This window comes from Trachypithecus francoisi, unplaced genomic scaffold, assembly GCF_009764315.1.
Source record: "Trachypithecus francoisi isolate TF-2019V2 unplaced genomic scaffold, Tfra_2.0 Lachesis_group12, whole genome shotgun sequence".
Lineage (NCBI taxonomy): Eukaryota > Metazoa > Chordata > Mammalia > Primates > Cercopithecidae > Trachypithecus > Trachypithecus francoisi.
Window position 1 is genome coordinate 96716634 of NW_022681457.1, and position 15452 is coordinate 96732085.

The window sequence follows — 15452 nt, forward strand, 5'->3', positions numbered from 1 at the left end:
GAGTAGAGGGTGTTAATTCCATTAAAGCCATAGGCTGGAAAGCACAATATAGTATTTAGTGGGTCATTTCAGTATATGTATGTCATATATGAATGAGACTATTAGGATAAGAAATCTGTGACACGGATTTTAAAATCCAAAGCCGAAGTCATTTTGCCTTCAAAGAGGGACTAGAGAAAGAAACTGTTTTGTGCAGAAGTAGAAGTTGAAAAGTTTTAGGAGTCTCTTTTGCTCTTCTAAAATGACTTTGGCCTGTATATTCTGCATTGAAGCCATTAATTAAATGAGCGTCCTGTATTGTCATTGAAGCAGTTGTGTTCATGCTGCTGATCTTCAAGCCTGCCCCTCTACCTAGCTGCCAAATGAAATCAAACCAAACAAACCAACCAACCCAGAGACAGCTTAATGTGTGTTTGTTTTTAAAGCTCAGGAAAAAAAATTACTGTTGATTTTCTATAAAAATTTCTACTTTAGTTTGTAGCCCTAAGGGCTCAATTTAAAATATGTTTCTGTATATTAGCTTTATGCTTACCAAGTTTTCTTATTTTGGTTTGGTTTATTTTTTGTTCTTTTTTTGTCATTTTATTTGCTAGTGTACTTTGTCTTACATTTTTTGGTTTGATTTTTGGTCCTTGAATCCTATGTTTAAGGAGATGTAGTTTTTTGTTTGTTTTTTTGTCTCAAAAAAAAAAAAAAAACCTTGCTCTGTTGGCCAGGCTATAGTGCAGTGGCACGATCTTGGCTCACTGTAGCCTCGACCTCCTGGGCTGAAGCCATCCTCCCACAGCCTCCAGAATAGCTGGGACTATAGACTTATGCCACCACGCCTGGCTAATTTTTAAATTTTTTTGGAGAGGCAGGGTTTCACCATGTTTCCCAGGCTGATCTCAAACTCCTGGACTCAAGCAATCCGCCTGCCTTGGCCTCTCAAAGTGCTGGAATTAAGGTGTGAGCCACCACCCACAGGCGGCTGATGTAGTTTTGAAAATTTAAGAAACAAAATATACCTCCAACAAGTCCTTGTCACTTGTACCTTGTAGCATTGTGGTTTCTGTGCTCTGCCTAAGCTTTTTCATGACTTCATTTATTTTGTTTTGATTATAAGTAAAAGGCTCACGGAACTTCTTTTTAGGTAGCAGCTTGTTCAAAAGATATTTCTGTTCTGCATGTAACAACAGGATACTTTAGCTCATGTATGATTTAAATGGAGGAAGAATAGTTCAAAATAGGAATGTGTATTTTAAAATATTAGGAATAGTCAGCACTTTGGGAGGCCGAGGCAGGCGGATTGCCTGAGTTCAGGAGTTTGAGAACAGCCTGGGCAACATGGTGAAACCCCATCTCTACTAAAATACAAAAAATTAGCTGGATGTGGCAGTGTGTGCCTGTAGTCCCAGCTGCTGGGGAGGCTGAGGCACAAGAATTGCTTGAACCAGGGAGGCAGAGGTTGCAGTGAGCCGAGATCGTGCTACTGCACTCCACCCTGGGCAACAGAGGGAGACTGGTCTCAAAAAAAAAAAAAAACATATATATATATATATATATGTATATGTATACACACATATACATATATATATAAAGAATAGGCAGTTCTTCCCATATATTCATCTAATTAGTTTATACCAAAAGGTTGAATTGTTATATTGATAGTAAAGTGGAAAATAGGTGAACTTTCTCTTTTGTAATTGACTTAAAAATACAAGTGCATATTCTTTTACAAAGTGTATGGCTTAAGCTCTAAACTACCCTGTTGGTACTGGTATCTTTTACTGTCAGAGAACATAGCAAATAACGGAACATACCATCCTTGATATTTTTATTTAGTTCCATCAACCTAAGTCCCAGGGTAGTTAATTATTAATGTAGAAGTAATTTAGGCATTTTCTCTGTTATTTATAGTATATTTAAAAACAGCCATTTAAAATATGGGCTTCATAAAATTTGTCTTTGCTGTTTTCCCATTTAAGTATGCAATAGTATTTTGAATCAGAAAAGGAATGTGTAGTTTAAATAGTACCAACTTACTATAAATAAGTTAACAGATCAGCCCAAGGCAGTCAGTGCTTCATATCATGAAGATCTTACTATAGATTGTGTTGGATGCACTTTAACTTAATAGCTTGGTTAATGTTTGTAGCAGTTAGATGGTTTTCATTTTCTTCCCTAGAAAATAATTAGCGATACTCTTTGTAATACATTTATTTCAGCAAATATTGTTTAGGCACCTGCTGTGTACAGTTACAGTAGTACATGTTTAGGCTATTTATGTGATTAGGTAATATTGTATCCGGCAGATATTTACACTTAAATTCTGAATTTGATCTTATTTGTACATTTCTGAATTAAACCTAAGACTTAACATAATTAGAATTAAATAAACTTAATTAACATAAAATCATGTTCTTTCATTATAGATACAATCAAGTAATTTTCACTTGGAGAACTTTTTGATAACTGAAACATGAAAATCTGTAGTGGTAAAATGGTAAAAGTAAAAGTGAACTTTACATAGCACTTACTATGTACCAGGAACTATTCTAAGTAGTTTACATGTATTAACTCTTTAATCTTTACAACCCTATGAAATAAGGGTACTATTCTTTTTTTTTTTTTTTTTTTTTTTTTTTGAGTCTTGCCCTTGTCCTGTTGCCTAGGCTAGAATGCAGTGGCACAATCTCGGGTCACTGCATCCTCCGCCTCCCAAGTTCAAGTGATTCTCCTGCCTCAGCCTCCTGAGTAGCTGGGATTACAGGCATGCGCCACCATGCCCAGCTAATTTTTGTATTTTTAGTACAGATGGGGTTTTACCATGTTGGTCAGGCTGGTCTCGAACTCCTGACCTCGTGATCCGCCCGCCTTAGCCTCCCAAAGTGCTAACATTACAGGCGTGAGCCACAGTGCCCAGCCAAGGGTACTATTAATATCTCCATTTTACATATAAGGAAACGGATGTACAGAAGTTATGTAACTTGCCCAAAGTAACACAACTAGTTATCAAAGAGCTGGATTTGAACTTAGTCTTTTTGGCTCCTGAGTTAATCTTTTTTGTACAAGGGTCTACTACTTTAGTGATTTCTCTATAGGTTGAGGTTTAAAATCTAGTTTATCTGTAACACAAAAGAGTACTGCTTTTGGTTAGGAACCTTAAGGGAGGGTTTTGTTTGGCCTTTTTACTAATGATGGCTTAAGGCAAATTGCAAACCTTTTACTACCGATGTTTCTCAGATGGTAAAACCATATATTAAGACAATACAGGATCAAATTCCTCCTCCGTTAGAAAAATTATCTTATGGAAGTGAATTACTTTGGAGTTACTTGGAGATAAGTCACTATTTTTTATAAAATGGCCCCTTGGAGTTAATTTTTTTCTTTTATCTTCAGAGTACTAAACAAACTTATGTAGTAGTCTTAAAATTCTTAAATCTGGCCGGGCGCGGTGGCTCAAGCCTGTAATCCCAGCACTTTGGGAGGCCGAGACGGGCGGATCACGAGGTCAGGAGATCGAGACCATCCTGGCGAACACAGTGAAACCCCGTCTCTACTAAAAATACAAAAAACTAGCTGGGCGAGGTGGTGGGCGCCTGTAGTCCCAGCTACTCCGGAGGCTGAGGCTGGAGAATGGCGTAAACCTGGGAGGCGGAGCTTGCAGTGAACTGAGATCTGGCCACTGCACTCCAGCTCGGGCGACAGAGCAAGACTCCGTCTCCAAAAAAAAAAAAAAAAAAAAATTCTTAATCTTACCATTCCCATATGAATTTAACATCTTGGAAATATAAAACAGAAGACTAAAACTGAAACATCTGATTCACCACTGGTCTCATTTCCAAATTTGGAAATTTCTGTAAAATTAAGTACATTAAACTCTTCAGGACTATCATGTTTAGAGTACATGAATCTCTTTAGGACTATCATGCTTAAAGTATATTTACATTAGTGATTTTATTTTTACTTTAGAAAAGATGAGGGGAACTTTTCACAAATTACTTTCTAAATGAGAAGATGCAAATAATAGTCATTTGGAGTATTATTAATCATATTAAGATGATTCTTTTGTGCCTTTATTAAGCCCAAATAAAAAAACTTAATCAAATATCTGGGGGAAGGAGATTGTTTTGTGTAAGTTGAGGTGCACCTTAATGCAGGAGTCTTGTACTCAGATAATGATATTATTTTTCTGAATATTTTGAAAACAGTTGAGAATCGTAGAATCTGGTTTACAGGAAAAGTATAAATATTTCTGGCAAGAAGTGACATTTGATTAGGAATACTAATTTTAATTCTCATGTTAACTCTTCTTGTTAATTGAGACGTTAAGTATACTGTTTTTTATAGTAGCTTTTGTCCTTTTTCCACTTGGTGGGAAAAGTATTGTTATGGAGCTGAACAGAGTAAGCTTTTGCTATGATGATAATACTTGTTGATATTTAGAATGTTCTTTAGTTTTAGTTAAACATTTAATTTTTGATTCAAAGCAATTCTCTTTTATATTATGTGGGTCTGATAATCAGTGTATTTAAAAATTTCAATAGTTTTCTTTCACCTGAAATTTAATATTGTAGCAATTACTGAATTTAGGAAAATTGGTAGGTAGTTGCTATCAGCACCGTTACTACGGGAATACATTAGAATGATTAGTTTTTAGGTGGAGTTGAATTTTTTCTTTAGTTTCCATAGTAATTGAAAACGATTTAGGTCAGCTTCACCTGTTGTGCCCCTCCCCCTTTTCAAAATAAGAGGAACATTTAATTTAGCACAATGATGTTAATTTTTCCTAGTAGATTGATGATATGAATATGGTAATTTCACTCTCTTTACCAAAGAAATAATCCAGTATATACATGTATGAATTTCGGGGGAATATTTCAGACTTTAGAGAAGATTATAGGATAAAAAAAAAGTGCCTAAATATCTTATAAAAATCAGTGTTTTATTACATCACTGAATTTTTGTCTTTTGAATTTAACAATGTCAAATTTAGGAAACATCTGTGATAATTTAAAGAAGAATTTTTGAAATCTGCTTTTCCTTTTCACCAGGTGTTCCTCTGCTATAGGTTAGGAAGCAGTAATTAGGCAACACTAATGAATAATGTTCTTGAGAGTGAGAACTAGAGCTTCGCAAAGAGAATAGGCCATCTCTCATATTTAGTGGGGCATTTAATAGCTAGATAAACTGAAAATTTTTGTTTTCATTTCTATGTATTTTCTGTTAGTATGTATTTATTTACTGTAGATACCTCACATTCTGTGCAAAAAAAATTTTGGAAATAACTCAGTGGTTTCCTTTATCTTTTTTGTTCTCTTTCAGAGGCTTGCTTATATAAAACTACAGTTTAGAGAACCATCGGCTGGGCGTGGTGGCTCATGCCTGTAATCCCAGCACTTTGGGAGGCCGAGGCGGGAGGATCACCTGAGACGGAAGTTCAAGACCAGCCTGGCCAACATGGTGAAACCCCGTCTCTACTAAAAAAAAAATACAAATTTAGCCGGGCGTGGTGGCAGGCGCCTATAATCACAGCTATTTGGGAGGCTGAGGCAGGAGAATTGCTTGAACCCGGGAGGCAGAGGTTGCAGTGAGCCGAGACCGCGCCGTTGCACCCCAGCCTGGGCAACAGGAGCAAAACTCCGTCTCAAAACAAACAAACAAAAAAGAGAACCATCAAACTCTGAATGTTGTTTCCTATGTAGTGTGAAGTGGTTACTGTCTTCCGTTTTTGACTGGCCAGTTTTTTGTTTCTGGTAAAGTGGCTTTCAAACTCTTCTGATCATAACCCACCATAAAATACATTTTACACTGCTATCCAGTACTCAGACACATATGTGTACATATTAATATTTGAAATCGAAACAGAAGTTTCTTGAAACAATATTTTTACTACTGGTGATGCATTGTAATATTAATATTTTCTATTCTATTTGGTTTGTTTGCTTGTTTTTTGAGACAGGATCTCACCCTGTATCACCTGGGCTGAAGTGTAGTGACACTATCACGGCTCACTGCAGCCTCGACCTCCTAGGGTCAGGTGATCCTCCTGCCTCAGCCTTCCGAGCAGCTGAGACTACAGGTGTGTGCCACCATGCCTCACTAATTTTTTTTTGTTTTGTTTTTTATAGATGGGGTTTCACCATATTGCCCAGGCTGGTCTTGAACTCCTGGGCTCAAGTGATCCTCCTGCCTCGGCCTCCCAAAGTGCTGGAACTATAGGTGTGAGCCATTGTGCCTGGCCTCTATTTTGTTTTATTGTTTTTAATTTAAAACAAACTGCTAGTTTCCATTCACTAAGTTGATATGGTAACCTGTTAATGCAGTGTATCTGCAGTTTGCAAAATTTTAGTGACTGCTAGATTTTTCCCCTAATATTGTCTTTTTGTAATGGAAAAAGTTTCGGTTTGGGGCCAGGTGTGGTGCCTCATGCCTGTAATCCCCGCACTTTTCAAGCTCCTGAGCAATATAACATTAAATGTCAATCACTTAAGCCCAGGAGTGCAAGACAAGCTTGGGCAACATAGCGAGACCTTGTCTCTACCAAAAAAAAAAAAAAAAAAAGAAAATGTTTAGGTTTGCTAGTTTTTTTCTCTGCAGTGTACCTGGATTCTGTAAAACTTTTAACCTAAATAGCTACAAAACAGTCACTGAGAGAGGGAGGTCCTATTGTCCTGATTACCATTACTGTCATCTCTGTTCTTTACCGTGTCTAGGCACATTATTTTAAAAACTAATTCTGGAATCGTGAGGTTGAAAATGCTCGGTTGTATGCTGAGCTTCCATCATTAGAATCCTTTGCTAGTTTCCATCTAACAGTCAAAAGTTTAGGTCCATTCAGTTGGTTTTCACAAACTTTGCTTCTGTTCTTGGCAACTAGTCAAAAGGTTACAAAGCTGCTTTATTCTGCTCTCTTCTGGCCCCAGTCCAGTCTTTGTAAACCAAAAAAAGAGGACTGAGGAATGAAGCAGTTTGCTCATGTGTACATGGTCAGGTGAAATAACATGATTGAAGAGTCATTAGGGTTTGCGACAGTGGATTACATTTATGTATTGTCCCAGTTCATTTCCTGTAATCACAAAGGGGGAAAGGGCGTAGAAATATCAACAGTCCCTTGCCTATCCTAGCTGTTAGAGTGAAATAGGGTCAGCAGACATACTCTACTATTTTTATACGCTACCCACTCTTAACACTTAGTGAGCACTTACTATTTGCCAGGCACTATTTAAAGCACTTCACTTGTGTTAACTCATACTCATACTTGGGAGGCCTGGGGAAAAAAATGAGAATGGTAAAGGATAAAGAAGAAAAGTTGCCGTCTTCTCGTATGTTCTCATTACTTGGCTTGAGAGTTCTGGCTGTTGGTGACTATAGTGTGGCATATCATACATTTTAAGCTTGGTCAGCTTTTAAATATCACCAGTCCTGTCTGCATTGTTCCATTATGAGACATATAGCTGTGGTTTGAGAACTCAGGCTTTGAAGCTAGCCTGCTTGGGCTTGAATACCAGGTTGGTGACTTACTATGTGTATAGCGTTGGGCAAGTTACTCTCTGTGTCTTAGTTTTCTCATCTGTAAAATGGTGATAACAAATAGCTTTTATTTTATAGACTTATTGAAAGATTAAAATAATTAATATATTAGCTAGGCATGGTGGCATATGCCTGTAATCCCAGCTACTCAGGAGGCTGAGGCATGAAAATTGCTTAAACCTTGGAGATGGAGGTTGCAGTGAGCTGAGATCATGCCACTGTGCTCCAGCCTGGGTAACAGAGTGAGACTCTGTCTCAATTAAAAGAGAAGGAGGAGGAGGATGAGAAGGAGAAGGAGGGGGAGGGGGAGGGGGAGGGAGAGGAAGAGGAAGGGGAAGAGGAAGAGGAAAAAATTAGTTAACATATTAAAAGTACTTAGAACGGTGCCTGACCCATAAGAAGCATTCCATAAATGTTTGCTATTAATAGTATCAACTCACAGTTGGATCTCCTGAGAGTGTTTGTGGCTATGATGAGTTCTGTATATTTTCTGAGTAACAGGACATGATTGACATTTAATGTTATATTGCTCAGGAACTTGAAAATATCTTGTCTTGAGGACCTGTAGGGAAAGTTCTTGTGTAGTGTGTTGGATTTAAAGCTAAAGGTTATCAAGGCTACAGGTTATGCAGGCCCAACTTGTTTAATCTCTCTTAGGAACCACTTGTTATTTGGGCTGTAATCTTAATAGTTCTTATGGTTTGCTATTTGGGAAAACTAAGCGGAGCTAGTTAGTGAATTGACTTTCACTCAAGAACAGATTTCTTTCCTTTTTATCTTAGGTGTAAGATATTTATTTATTTTATTTTTCTTTAACAAACACTTATATTATCCTGTCTGATGGAGTTTTGAAGGGGTAAATAAAATTGGAGAAATAAAACATTAATAAAAAAACTGAACCTAGATTTTACAGTTCTTCTGACAGCTAAAGACATAGATTTCAAAAGACTTAGTTCTGTTAGTATAGTGTATAGTCAGTGTTATCCAAACACTGGCAAGTTGAAATATATGATTGGTGTATAGATGAGATATATAGATATATAGAATGTTAGAGGATTGATGACATAGGGTACAAACTTTGTCTGTATAACTGGAAGCAGCACATTTATGGAATATTCATGTTGTGATTCTCAGAAATGTTAACTGCACAGATTAAAGAAGGATGAAGATAAAGTTTTAGAGTCTTTGAGTCTAGATCATCAAATTTTTTTAAAATTTCTTTTATTGTATTCTTATTTTTTGATTTCTTGTTTATTTTTTTTCATGTCACATGTTAACACCCACTACAAACGGAGAAATTTTTATGCTCTCTGATAAGTTACTAAAACTGGAGAGAGATCCAAGGACTGTTGGAAGAAATATAGTAGAACCGTTGTACTGTTATTAAGCTCACATTTGATATAGCTAATTCAGGTTAACCTCCTCCTTCTTAATACCTTTTACTATGGTTTTGAAATTTTTCCTGTGGAACACATCTGCCTGTTTCATTAGGAGCTTGCAGGGGAAGCACAGTGGCTCATGCCTATAATCCCAGCACTTTGGGAAGCCGAAGTGGGCAGATCACGTGAGGTCAGGAGTTCGAGACCAGCCTGGCCAACCTGGTGAAACCTCGTCTCTACTAAAAATACAAAAAAAATTAGCTGGGTATGGTCATGCACAACTGTAATCCCAGCTACTTTGGAGGCTGAGGCAGGAGAATCGCTTGAACCCAGGAGGCGGAGGTTGCAGTGAGCCGAGATTGTGCCACTGTACTCTAGTCTGAGTGACAGAATGAGACTCTGTCTCAAAAAAAAAAAAAAAAAAGATTGTTTTGTAAACAGCTTCAAAGGATGATTTTTGTTAAGAAGTAATATTAGAAATTATAAAAACAGGCCAGGCGCGGTAGCTCGCACCTGTAATCCCAGCACTTTGGGAGGCCGAGGCGGGTGGATCACCTGAGGTCGGGAGTTCGAGGCCAGCCTGACCAACATGGAGAACCAACATGGAGAATTTAGTCTCTGCTAAAAATATACAAAATTAGCCATGCTTTGTGGCACATGCCTGTAATCCCAGCTACTCAGGAGGCTAAGACAGGAGAATCACTTAAACCCGGGAGGCAGAGGTTAAGGTGAGCCGAGAGCGCGCTACTGCACTCCAGCCTGGGCAACAAGAGCAAAACTCTGTCTCAAAAAAAAAAAAAAAGGAAATTATAAAAACAGTTCTTCTTAGAAAGACCCCTCCCCTCCCCTCTCTTTCCTTTCCTCTCCTCTCCTCTCCCCTCCCCTCCCCTCCCCTCTTTCCTTTCCTCTCCTCTCCCCTCCCCTCCCCTCCCCTCCCCTCTCTTTCCTCTCCTCTCCTCTCCCTCTCCTCCCCCTCTCCTCTCCCTCTCCTCTCCTCTCCTCTCCTTCTCCTCTCCCTCTCCTCTCCCTCTCCTCTCCCTCTCCTCTCCCTCTCCTCTCCTCTCCCCCAGGCTGGAGTGCAGTGGTGCAATCTCAGCTCACTGCAACCTCCACCTGGGACTACAGACACGTGCCACCATGCCTGGCTAATTTTTGTATTTTTAGTAGAGACAGAATTTTACCATGTTGACCAGGCTGGTCTTGAACTCCTGACCTCAAGTGATCCACCCACCTCGGCCTACCAAAGTGCTGGGATTACAGGCGTGAGCCACCATTCCTGGCCAAGAGTCTGTTTCTGGTAAACTGTTATTTTTTTCTGTTAAGAATTTGGTAGAGCCTAAATATATGTATATATTTTAAAAAGCAACTTTCTCAGTAAGTTCTGGTAGTGTTTTGTTAAGTGTAAAGTTACTATAAATAGTCCTACAGTGGATAATACTATGATATGTTAGTCATGCCTCTGGAACAAAGTAGCCAGAAGAATTCCCCAGCTTTACCGCAGTCAGTTGGCTGCACTATTTATTTATGGAAGGTATTGACCAGTATGGTGATGATTTTTATCTGTCTACAGAAAGTCCCATCAGGGAGGTGTAGGTGGTTGCAGTCTTTCTGGTTACAGAAGTGTGATTTGTGCTGTTGCCTAAGTTGTGAGACCTGAAAGGCTCTCTTAGGATCACACTAAAGGGAGCCTTAAGAGAGGTTAGCTGAGTGTAGGTCTGCTGGATATTTGTGTCTACTTTAGCAGGGCTCTGAGTACAAAGGATTCTGAGTGGATATGTTAGTAAGTATGTCAGATTTTTTTTTTTAAAGGTATTAAATCAAGAAAGTAGGCTTTCAGCTGATGGGACTTTAATGGATTTCTGAAAGATAGGAAACAGTGAGACCAAATTGATGGGGAAAAATGGGAGAAGAAATCACAGCCAAAAGTATATGTAGAAGTTTCAGAAATGTAGCAGACTCCAGGTAAACAAATATGAAGAACTGAAGGGTACCTGGAATATTTATCAATTGCAGCAATCTGGGAGCATTTATTCAAGAGAAATGACTGAATCTTGGCCAAAACAGCAAACTTTGTGGCATTTTAATTTGCCCTTTTCCCTCTAGCTCCTCAGTAGCCTTGAAAACCAACAGCCTCCAATCATGGTGAAAACCAGCCACTGGAAGGGATAGATTGAGTTTAGAGTTCTTCAAAGCTCCATTCCCAGAGTTGTCATTATTTTACTTAGCTGTTGGTTCCTTGAAAAACCTCATTCACAAGACCATCTGTATTTGACCTGAATTGAAGCTCACTTAGTACAAACAGCCTTTCCACCCTGGAGTGTTTATTGAAAACAATCAAAGGCAATTGTTGAACAACTTGAGTGCTCACCATTTTGAGTGACAGTGAATAGTTAAATCAAATAATAGGTTAACCAAGAAGCTTAAAAGGAAAAGCTGGGAAATTAAATGTTCATAAGGAAATTTAAGAAGCTCTGGTATATTTCTGGGAATCTAGAAGGCTATGTGTATGTGTAGGGCTGTGTGCTGCATGCTTAGGAAAGAACTAAGAAGGTCCTAAGCTGTCAGTTCTGATTAATCTCTAGGCTTTGTGCAAGCAAGAAGTAAAGGCTAAGGAAAGGTTGTAAACCACTTGGCTGAGTGTGAAAGGTATGCCCTAACACATGGTAGAGAGCCTGTCAATACACACTGAGACTTATACTGGTAAGCATTTAAGGAAGTCTCTGCCCAGTCATTAGCTGATCACAAACGAACAGCAGAGACTTTAGTGACCACATATGATAGATAACTAATATTTTAGATAATTAGTTCAGGAAAGTCACTAAAAGAAACAACAATAAACAGTAACAACAGTAAACAGTAGTAACAACAAATACCTGGTAGGGGAAGAATCTGATTTTCCGAGTTGTCACATTACATTATTTAAAATGTTTAGTTTTCAAGATACTATTACAAAGCATGCAAAAAACCACTTAAGTATGGTCCACACATAGGAGAGAAAGCAGTAAAATAGAAAGTGCACCCTGAGGAAGCCCAAATGTTGGACTTTAATATTAGGCAAAGACTTTAAATCAGCCATTTAAATTATGTTTAAAGGGCCTGGTATGGTGGCTTGCACTTACTGAGTGGAAGAATTGCCACTGCACTACAGCCTGGGTGACAGAGCAAGACCTCATTTCTCAAAAAAAAAAAAAGTTCAAAGAACTAAAGAAAACCATGTCTAAATAGCTAAAGTAAGGTTATGTGAACTATATTATATTAGTCCACTTGGTTTGCCCTAACAGAATACCAAAGAATGGGTGGCTAAAATAACACATGTATTTTCTCACAGTTCTGGAGATTGAAAGTCTAAGATCTCTTTTAAATGAGTACTAACTTCTATTTTAGGTATAATTGTTTCTGAATAATTGTATGTTGTATAGTTCTACCTCTAGTGTTTAAGATAGGGGAGAATTCTTCCACCATTTCAATTTAAATAAGGAAAGGGTATCTGAAGGTAGTCACATTTAGAATAAAAATAAGAATTTTTACAATTTGACCTTAAGTCATCTATGTAATGGAAAATTCTTCTGTTATGATAACAGGTAATAGAGCCTACATTTCAAATCTCTGTACTCATAAATAAACTGTTGATCCAACTGTTTTTGTAGTTTTATCTGCCAATGTTTCAGATCTTGTTACTCATAAATAAACTGTTTATTGTTCCAACTATGTTTATAATTTTGTTAGCCAACATTTCAGATCTCTGTACTCATAAAAAAAACTGTGGTCTAACTATGTTTATAATTTCATTTGTTCGTATTACAGTCATAGAATTTTATGCAGCTTCATATGTGATTTTTTTCTAAAAATCTTAAGTAGATCCTGTTATAACTTTTGAGGTATAATTTACATACAGTTAATTCTTTTAAACAAACAGTTCTGTAAGTTTTACAGATTCATACAATTTTGTAAAACCACATCAAGATATAGAGGGCCAGGTGTAGTGGCTCACATCTGTAATCCTAGCACTCTGGGAGGCCAAGGTGGGTGGATCACCTGAGGTCAGGAGTGCAAGCCCAGCCTGGCCAACATGGTAAAACCCCATCTCTACTAAAAATACAAAAATTGGGCTGGGTGCAATGGCTCACACCTGTAATCCCATCACTTTGGGAGGGCGAGACAGGTGGATCACTTGAGTTCAGGAGTTCAAGACCAGCCTGGGCAACATGGTGAAATGCTGTCTCTACTAAAAATACAAAAAAATTAACCAGGCATGGTGACACATGCCTGTAATCCCAGCTACACGGGAGGCTGAGGTGGGAAGATTGCTTGAATCCAGGAGGTGGAGGTTGGTTGCAGTGAGCCAAGATCGCGCCACTGCACTCCTGCCTGGGTGACAGAGGAAGACACCATCTCAAAAAAAAAAAAAAAAAAAAATTAGCTGGGCATGGTGGCACGTGCCTGTAGTCCCAGCTACTTGGGAGGCTGAGGCAGGAGAATTGCATGAACCCAGGAGGTGGAGGTTGCAGTAAGCCGAGATCACGCCACTGCACTCCAGCCTGGGCAGTAGAGTGAAACTGTGTCTCAAAAAAAAAAAAAAAAAAAAGATATAGAATAGTTTCATCAATCCCAAAAAGGATCCCTTGTGCGTCTTTATAGTCAACCTTTTTTCCCATCCCCAACACTGGCAACCACTGATCTGTTTTCTGTTCTTGTAGTTATGTGATATAAATGGAATTATACAATATGTAGGCTTTTGAGTCTGGCTTCGTTCACTTAGCATAATGCATTTGAGTTTCATCCAGATTGTTCTGTGATTTACTGTATAGTATTCCATTGTATGGGTATACTGCAGTTTATTCATGTGCCAGTTTGAAGGGCATTGGAGTTGTTTCCAGTCTTTGGCATATATATGAACAAGCTACTGTACACATTTACATACAGGTTTTTACGTGAACGTAAGTCTTCTTTTCACTTAGGTAGATACCTCAAAATGGGATTGCAGGGTTGTATAGTAAGTGTGTGTTTACCTTTATAAGGAACTGCCAAACTACTTTCTATGACTGGTTGTACTGTACCATTTTGCGTTCCCACCAGCAGCGTACAATTTCTAATCGTACATTGTTCTAGTTGTACAGAGTTCTTGTTGTTCTGCATCCTTGCCAGCATTTGGCCAGTTTTTAAATTTTTATTTTAGACATTCTAGTAAGTGTGTGTTGGTATTATATATATATATATATATATATATATATATATATTCCCCCACTTCCCCCAGGGGCTCTCTGTCCTAGTCTCTGCTTAGCCTAAATGAAAGAATCTAAATCTACAGAGGCCAACAGTCCCAAACTTTTGGAATCTCCTCTGAATGCAGCTCATTACTGTTTACTAGATTCCAGACTTTATTCAGATTTTACTATTTTTTCTACTAATATCTTTTTTCTATTCTAGGATCCAGTTCAGGATACCACTTTGCATTTATATAGTTTAATTTTTATTTCTGGCTGTAACTAACATGTTACCGGTTTATAAGATACTGCTACTAGTTTTGGTTCTGTTTTTTTGCAGGACTATTTTTTCAGTTCCTATTTGTCCCAAAATGCTTTTTATGTCACACAATTTTATTTTGAGGGATGAATTCAATTTGTGTGTCATCATTTTGAGTTGCATTCAGAGGAGATTCCAAAAGTTTGGGACTGTTGGCCTCTATAGATTAGATCCTTTCATTTAGGCTAAGCAGAGAATAGTACAGAGAGCCCCTGGGGAAATTGTTTCAATTAAGAGTCTTTATCAAGAAATGATTAAATTCCTAAATTTTACTCTTATTTACTTTGTTGCTTGAAGTTGGAGTTAACAACTTTACTTGGTTAAATTAGCTGAGCCTTTATAGTTTCATTCTGTTTGATCTGTACATTTTTGTAAAGGGTAGTTAAATGGCATCTTCAACATTGACATGAACTTTTGACGCAGCAGCTAAAAGTAAGTATGATTTCTTTCAGAATGTGTCTTTAATACCTGGTATATTTTATCCTGGATTCTATTTCAGTGTTTTTCTTCCAGCTTGAAATATTCTATGAATATGTTTAGAAAGAATTTCAGGGTTCTGTTCAAGACACACAAAAAAGAAATCCCAAAGAAAAATACATGCATGCAAAAAAGTAATTGCATTAGAAAAGTCACGTTTTTCCAATGAAAAAAATTTCTGATCATTTAGTACCATCTTATGATGTGTTTATCAATGTTCTTGATACAGTGCTAAGCACAGTGTTACAAAGTTAAAAATTAAATGTTTAGTAAATGATTTATGCTACATGAGAGAAATGCAAAATAGGAACTTCAATCAAAACAGAAAAATATGAGCTTCAATCTTGAGGCATAATTTACCTAAGATTGTTATTTAAGATAAATTGGAAAGGAGGACTTTGATATATTTCAGGTTTAACTCTAGCAGTAATTTTTTTCCCTAAGCAGAACACATCAAACAGTATAATGAGGCCAGGCATAGTGGCTCACACCTGTAATCCCAACATTTTAGGAGGCTGAGTCAGGCAGATCACTTGAGGTCAAGAATTTGAGACCAGC

General features: G+C 37.8%; 1 protein-coding gene across 12 annotated transcripts in view; it reads left to right on the plus strand.

The window, feature by feature from the left end:
- EYA3 (EYA transcriptional coactivator and phosphatase 3) overlaps positions 1-15452 on the plus strand; it is a 121965-nt gene that overhangs the window by 2541 nt on the left and 103972 nt on the right. For 2 of the 12 annotated variants that reach the window (XM_033227534.1, XM_033227536.1), the window contains exon 2: positions 5308-5445. The exons of the other annotated variants lie outside the window; for them this stretch is intronic. The gene's annotated coding sequence lies outside the window, so the exon portion shown is untranslated. The remainder of the gene's footprint in view (positions 1-5307; positions 5446-15452) is intronic. 12 annotated transcript variants of the gene reach the window in all.